This window comes from Boleophthalmus pectinirostris, unplaced genomic scaffold, assembly GCF_026225935.1.
Source record: "Boleophthalmus pectinirostris isolate CB_2022bp ecotype Guang Dong unplaced genomic scaffold, ASM2622593v1 HiC_scaffold_3, whole genome shotgun sequence".
Taxonomy (NCBI): Eukaryota; Metazoa; Chordata; class Actinopteri; order Gobiiformes; family Gobiidae; genus Boleophthalmus; species Boleophthalmus pectinirostris.
This window is the reverse complement of record NW_026571299.1, coordinates 20363701-20372537: the sequence shown is the minus strand read 5'-3', so window position 1 is coordinate 20372537 and position 8837 is coordinate 20363701.

The following is an 8837-nucleotide window of genomic DNA, read 5'->3' as shown; positions in this document are numbered from 1 at the left end:
ATCTGAAGTCTTCAAGCTACAATTTACAGTGACACTCCTCCTCGTATTGCTGAACGTAAAAAACACTGCAGCTCCACACACAGCAATGCTTGGTGTGACATTTCAGAGGGAGAAAATGGGAGTTAGCGGCATTGGTAGGTTGAAAGTGTGTAACAAGCTCAGTGGGGGTGTGCTGGGGCTGTCATGGCTCTACCTATCTGCTGTTCCTCACTCATCTGTCACAACATGCAACTGTTACTACTGAGAGCTCACGCCTCTTTAAAAGACAAGTAAACAGGCTGGAATGATGAATTTTAGTCATTTCTTTGGAGAGAACATGAACTTCATTTGAACATACTTTGCTTCTCTCTAGTTGATCATTTATTAAAGGCCTGTTGCATTATTGTTTTTACTCAGTTAGGCTGGATTGAAGGTCTTATATTATGCAAAATTGACAATAACGTTATTACCTCCTCAAAAACATAGCAAGAATCGCATTTTGTTTCATTCACACATGTTGGAGTAACCCTTTATTATTAGTCTGTCTACATCTCCGTAGCTGAAAATGCTCTCTTCCACCTTGTGATGTCATTTAGTTTTCAAATCAACAGCTACCTTTTAACTTAAAAAAAGATAAAGATTGGCAATTCCAGGGATGAAATTATCCAAATGATTCTGGTCAAGGTATATGGAGGTTAAAAACATAGTGCAGTGCTTCCTGTATTACCAAATGACATCACCAGGTGAAACAGAGTGTTTTCTGTTTGAGAGAAGAACGACGCAGCCTAAATATGTAGGGGTTTGTGTGTTCAGTGTGTGAAACAAAACACAACTCTGGGTATGTTTTTGAAACAACATTAAAACATAGATTAGAAAATTGCATAATATAGGCCTCTTAAGCCTTTATTGCCCATGTACTGGTTCTCTGCATTTGACTTTCGGAGCAGCATGTCAGGAGAAGTAGGCACCACTACACACACGCACACAGGCATACACACACGCACACACACACAGACACACACAGACACACACACAGGGAGAAACATGCACCACTTTGGACCTGCCAAACCAAATACATGTTCTCTGTGTATTCTTGGTATTGGGGCTTTGCCCTATATCACCTTTCAGTCAACTTTCTGCTCTCACTTCTCAACCCTTGCAGAAAAAAATCAGCTATACAAGGTGAGTCTTAAATAGCAGAGCACATTCAAGATTTTATCATCACAAATAGACTTAGACAAACGTTATTGATCCACAAGGGAAATTATTTGGACACAGTAGCTCAGACATCAGAATATATTAGAATAACAAAGAGCAGCAATGTAAATGGTAATAATACGTTCATAATAAGTAGCAAAAATAGAAAGAGGCTGGTGTCAAATAAAGCATAATTATACAGATGTATACAAGTAAAAATAAAATATAGAAATATAGTAGTACAAAGTGTATTGCATCTGTTTACAAGAGGTGGGTAAGGAGAAACAGTGCAAAGATGAAATAGTGATCGAAATTCTATATACACTTAAAACTGTCATGGAATAAAAAATATACAATAATATCCAGTGTTGCAACACAGAAAGAACAGTGGAGGTGTAAACTCTGGACAAAAGTAAAATGGATATCATCCCAGACACTGCTGAGAGAAAAAAAAAAAAACAGCTTCTCCTCTATTTTTAGCGTCTGATGGTTTTAGACAAACATGTGAAAACACAGACAGATAGAGCTAAAACTACTCAGGCTTGTTTTTATTCATATAAATGATGGAAAATTTTGATAGATGAACCCTCATGCCATGTCACCTTTGGCCCATGCTCTGGTTAATTTTTTATAAAATAACTACACGCTGTGTGGGCAGAGCACTGCATAGCTCAGCAAGAAACTGTCAAATACACCAGTGTTATACATTTGTTATTAGCTGTAGTTGAAAATTGACAACCACTGATGCAGTTATAAAGGGAGATTAAGTCCCATGATGGCGCTAAGGTAGGTCAGACAAATTAATGATCTGTTCTCAGACAACAGGGAGTGGATTGGGTTAAATCCCAGACGACAGGTGAAACACAGGGTTTCCCCAAATTCACCAAGAGGCTATTTTTGACTGCATAAAATAGGCTCCACAGTCTGGGATACTGAGAAGAACTATTACTGTTCTGGTTACACAATACCCAGGGAACCAGGTCGTGTCTGGTTATGCTTGCACGAAGTGATGAAAGGGAGGCAGTCAGGACCATATGCACATTTACATCTCAAACAGGCGAGGAAGATAGATCCCTGGAGTTAAGCGGTGTATAATCTATTTACATTATGTCTGCAAACAACATGGCATCATTTCAGAGTATATTTTTAAACCAACAATACTTCTAATTTAACCTCTGAAATGTGACTCTTGTTTGCAATAAGTCTCTTATCATTGTCTTACAAAGGTAAGGAGACTGCTCGGTAGCAGAGTGCAGCTTTGTTGTACATAAACAGTGAGGCATGTTATTAATGCTATTTCAACAAACTGCAACATCTAAAACCACAGTGCACTGATACATTGCTATTTATATTTCTTATGTATTTATTTATTTATTTTTGATACATGGATGAGTGCAGACAAAGTGAGTGTTTCCTGTTTCTCCTAAAACACAAGACTCATTTGTACTTAAATAATCTAAATAGACTAAATATTCCTTAGAGAAAAATGCATGAATTAAATGTCAGTCCGTCAAACATAAGTATGCCATAATTATTATTTATACATTCTAAACTGAGAGCTGAAATATGCAAGGCACAGATTAACTCAGTGGGGTCCCTCAGTAAACGGAGGTAAGGAGAGTGCAAATGAGTTGCTCAGAAGAAAGTGCATTAAATAGTGAATATGTTTCAGTGTTCTCATTCAGCCATTCACACCATGTACAAAATCATATGTATGGTTACTGTTAGAAATGAAACACATTGTCCTACTGCATCTGTGAACACTAGAAAAACTGGGAAAGTTGCAGAAAAATAGCAGGGCTTCAGTGAGAGGAGCACAGCATGCACTATGGAGGATGTTATTAGTGGAGCAGGGACCCCTGCTGGCACACTGCAGTACTACAGTGTTTCTTATATTAAGTCTCAGAGGCTGATGCCGCCAAACTGATTAAAATTCTTCAATAAGACAATGAAAAGCATGGATTTGATGAGATAAACCTGCCATTATCTGAGTCTCCATCAGAGTTGTGTGTGTATGTGTGAGTGTGAATAGTCTGAGCTTCCTCTTATCAGGAGTCTGCTGCAGCCTGGCCTGTCTGCTCTCCAGGCTGACAGCCGCTGGGGATCTCCACAGACAGACAGTGTTTTCTCACAGATATCCCACATCAGGGCTGAGGGAGGCTCCCCTGGGACACACCAGAGCACCATGGGTGACTGCGTCACAGCAGCAGCACAGCCGGAAGCCTTCTCATCTGTAAAGTTGAAGGTCAAGGAACTTAAGTCTTGTCAAGTAGTCTGGACCTACACAGATTGTTGTGATGTGACTAACATGACAACTGTTAAACTTGAGAAAGACAAACACAAGTAAATCAATACGCAGCAATATCCTTCTGCAGCATCAAAGTCTGTTTAAAAAATTAAATGTCAAATCAGTTGTGACATTCAGTTATCTTACAATGGGAATTTCACCTGCAGCACACAAAAGAGCATATTATTAGAATGAAGTATCCCCTGACAACAGGTAGACACAGCAGACTCCACTTGTCTTTCAAGTTACACTTAGAGTATATTATTAATTTGTTTATGTTATGCATATTATTATTGCTTACTGCTTGAGGATACTTTAAATGTCATTTTAAAGAATGTTTTTTTTGTGGTGTGTAGAAGATTCTACAACTGGGTTAGGTCATTTTTTCACATCACACTACAGCCACATGAAAGACATGTGATAATGATGCTGCGCTCTCACCAGAGGCTGACAGAGGGAGGCTTCTATGTCTTTCCAGTTCTGATGCAATGTCTCATTCATTACCAGCCTATTGCATCTATTGGATATCTTTTTTTCCCCCCTATTTTTAGACCCTGAGGGAAATACATCAGAAATGGTTGAAATTGAAATTATTTTTGACTTCAAAGGCAGTGTGCATTGTGTGCTATACAACCACGTGACTTTAATGTGATAAAATGTTGCTACTCCCAGTGGAAGTAGGTGTGCAGTGATAGGAATATTCCCAGATGCTTGATTTCCCTTTTTCTTTTTATCGTCTGTCTGGAGTACGGTGTGTAGCCCATTCTTGCACCCTCATCTCTGTTTGCTCTGATAACAAGCACAGAGGCACACAGGGGCTGCCCACAGAGACATCCAGAGAGACACAAGCAGCAAAACAGAAGGAGGAGAAGAGAGGAGGAATGCTGTGTTTCCATTGAGACTTGTTGTGTTCCACTTTGTCATAATGGCCTATTTGTGCAGCACTACAATCTCTCTCCAACACGCAGTCGTCTCTGATGCCGAGTTTATTTTAAACAATGCAGCGTATGCTTCCCCAGACATAATGATGCACACTCGTGCCTTTGTTTCAGCGTGCGCGCATGGATGTGCATGTGAGCCCATTTTTCCTACTATGTAGGAGGCCAGCTCCCGCGCCTCTCATCTGTCAGCTCAGTGGGGTTGCTATGGGAACGACAGAGGGCCAACGCGAGTAATGAAGATGCTCCCAATTGTTGAGGGGTGACCTTGGAAAAATCAGAACTACCTTGTTTCTGGGTGAGACGACAGCAACAGAGGCTAGAGACTTATTTGGAAATGGTACAGGTTGTTGCCAAACATTCTTCATGAAAAGAGTCCATTTGGTCATTTTCAAAATGAAACAATTCTTTGTGGTTTAAATATGACAAAAATCATGTAACACAAACAAACAGAACCAGTATTTTTTGGTTCTTACATTCTTTAACCAGTGCTTCTGGGACAACATGTAAAGAGCCTTTCCAATAATCAGACGTGAATCTTGGACAGGAGGACGCAGTTTGTGTCACTGTAATCCAACATTCATCCCTTAGTGTCCCAAAGTAAAAAAGGTTTCAGATGTAGTCCTCTGATTAGGGCTTCTAATCAGAGTCTTTGTCAATTCTAACGCAAACACAGAACTTGAGCTGGATGTATGAATATTGATGTAGGAAATCGGATTCATGGGAGAAAATCCCATGCAAAATAAGCTAACTTGACACATAAAGACCCCACATTGTGCAGGAATCGAACCTGAAACCATTTTGAGACTTTTGTGTACTTTCGATAAGGCTGTACTGTGAAATGTAAATCTGTTTACTTAACTCACTTCTAAGAGGAGGTTGCTCAGAGAAACCCTGTGTTAATCACTGATGGAAAGAGGATGGATGATCCAAGTGGTGTCTGGCAATTTACTGCCATTAACTGAACAAGTAAAGCCGGAGACAACAGCTGTATTTCTCAGTGCCAAACCATCTCTAATAACTCTAAGTGCTACATGCTAATTCAAGTGAGAGTGAAAGGAAGTGAGGTCAGAGAGGGCACTTGTTTGTCTGTAAATGTCAGATAACCTGTATTTAGCTCTGCTCCTTTCTCTTCATAGCCTCATTCTGGTTGACCCCACGCTTGACCCCGGCTCGTGTCAGCGCACATGGGTCTGTTACTTCGGCACCAATCAATTTGGGCACGTGTATTGATTGCTTTGCTCTTGGCTCACCTACCCACTTTGTTTACGTGTTTGTAGTGATTAGGCTGGCCCCAGTGCGACACAGCTCATCATCAGAGCTACTCAATGGAAATAAGGCACATGGGAGCCAAATGTAAAGCTCAGGTAAACACTTTTTTGTTCAGGGCTGGGGGGCTGAAGAAAATGTGTTTAAATACATAAATGTAATGAGTGGTATGCTAGTAAAATATTAATAACAAAGAATCAGTATTGTGACATTTTAAACAGTGGCTACGTTAAAGTCATAGACATAGAGTATATAAATGGATGTAGCAAAACCGCTAGCTGCCGCGTTCCCAATTGGAAGTGAATATGGAGGCGTTTCCGGCTCCATTGATTCTGACTCCATTTGACTTTATAATGAAACATGCCACCCTTCTTTTTGTAACTGCTGCAATGAGCCTAGTCATTTTGATCTTAAAATGTTTGTATTAACCCACTCTACATGATCCTGGGGTTTTTATTTCACTTTTTTGTCATTAGATGAATTTTTATTCTTAATGTGGAACATTGCTCCAAATTCTCTCCTACAACTGGAGCCGAACACTGTGGGTGACATTACACTCTCTTAGTCCATTTCTTTATACAGTCTATGGTTAACATGCACACAAATAATGACTTCTTTATTGATCAGATTGTTGAAATGCCATCAGTTATTTTATTTATTTATTTAATTTGTATTTTTTTGTATTATTATTTTAATATTGACAGTGCATATCAATGATCAGTGATCTGTTACATTGTAAATATGCCATGTACAACCAAGAGTATAACAAATATCCATCTGTTGTCCCACAGAAGACAGAAGAATTACATTTACAGTTACATCTCATGTGAGTAATCTGATTCCTTTCTGACTGTTTACACCTGAGCAAGTTTTGACAAGGGAAATTATGCAACAAATGCTAAACTCATGTGGCAAAGACAAGAGTTTACCTCATTGTACTTTGTCTTCCAAATACAACATTTTAAAATTTGTTTCTTAACAGAAACACATAAGCAGGTGTTTCTGGTGATTTTGGAGATTGTTTTGGATTTCAGTACTCAGGTTTGGACAGCTAATTCTCTAGGCACACAAAATATTAAACCAGAACCAATCAGTCCATAATTACCTTACCTGGCCAGCCAGAACTGCACGCTTTGACTAAACTCTACAAAGACTAGTGATCTGAGGCTATATCCTAACCCACTGTTTTCACAGAGCATGATTGGCACATGCTCTGTTCATGTCAAAAACAATCATGGCTGCTTACATATAAAAAAGGGGGGAGAAACAGCATTAATTTTCCCAGAGTCAACAACTGAAGCACCAAAATGTTACTTATCTCAGATAAAATAAGTTATATATTTTATATTTCTGAATGTTAGGAGAATATCCTAGAGGAGATGTTTTCCACATTTGAGTTACATGTGATACAAATTAATAGCTGTGGTTGAAGGCTCAAGGTAGGACAGAGGTTTTTCACGCTTTATGGGTTCTATGGCTTTCCTGGATTCAAACAGAATATATAGATGGGACTGGCTGGTCAGGCAAACAATTACCACTATCAGACAGAGGCAAGAGTGAATGTAAAGTGTCTTGTCTAAGGACACAACGTCAGTATTGCTAACCTTTTTACAAAAAGCAGCAGTCAAAATCCCCATACTTGCCAAATACAACTATGCTTTACAAATAAACAACTATTTATACCACAACAGAAGCGACAATAAGAGTGGAGTCTACGGGAGGATGCGAGGGGATGTGGGTATGAGGAAATGAAAGTCAGAGCCGTGAAATCACATGACGCCTTGTGCTCGGCATGGGGAGGATTACAGCACATCCATGTCCAGCGGTGCGGCAGAGAGGAGGCTCCCCCAGGAACAGCCCAGCGCTCCTCCAAATGAAATATCCAGTCGGGGGGAGAGAGGAGATAGTGCAGGGCTGATATGGGGGATAGAGGGAAAGGTGGTAAAATGTTTCAGTCAAAACTGTGTGAAATAAAATTCTAACTTCAAAAAACTGACTATTAAAGATCCTTTAATACACAAAATTGACTCTTGTGTGCTTTTTGCCATGTTATAATGTTGTTCTCATCAAAAACATGCCTGGAGTTGTGTTTTGTTTCATTCACACATTTTAGCAATCCCTTCTTTTTAGTCAGTCGACATAACCAAATCTTAAAATACTCTTTATGATGTCACATAGTGGTAGTTTTCAAGTTAACAGCTACCTTTTACCTTTAGGTCAGCAGAGAATGGCAATACCAGGGCTAAAATGATCAAAATTATTCTAGTAAAGGTTTATGGAATTTAAAAACACAGAGGAGCACTTTGTATTACCAGATAGCAGTAGTGTTTAACATGTGTGAATGAAACAAAACACAACTCCAGGTATGTTTTTGATGAAGAAACGACATTATAACATAGATCAGAAAATAGTGTAACATGGGCCCTTTAAATATGGACATTATTACATCTCTAATTTTCCAACTTTTATGAGTATCTAAATGGATAGCAGTTTCTATGACTTTTAGACAGCCAAAGTCATATTATAATTATGCACTCCGGGGAATGATTTAAGTCACTCTTCTCTAGTCCAAAAGGCCAACTACTCAGCTCAAACTGTTGATGATAAAGAATAGTCCTCTTTAGTGTTTTGGTCTAATATTTTTCTTGTTTGTTGGCAAAGAATATGAATGACAAAGCCAGACATGATGGGTTTAAAATATGGTAAACACTACGGGTGAATGGAGATCAGTGAAGGCAATAAGAGAGAAGATTGCTCCCAGGGGCCCAGTACAAGAATCTTTCAGCTTTCATTAGTCACCCCTCTGCCCTTTAATCATGAACCCCTTTTTAATAATCTGCGACTAGTGTGGAAACTTACCCAACATTAGAATCTACTCAAGAAGAACCAATATATTAGCACCCATTTAGAGAGGATGACACCTATTTTCTTTGCTGCAGTGCACTTCTTAAATGGACCCTATAGGGACACCTGCAATTCAGAAAAAGTCTATTCCAAAATACAATTCCAAAATACAATACTACCAAAGAATTATACCATGGTCAGTGAGAAATCCAGTGGCTTACTGCCGTGTGTTAATACTGCATAACACACAAATAGTCCATCACCATCCAAATCACTGTTCGACATCACTGCCCTGTGGCCATCATCATGATATCACAATCGCA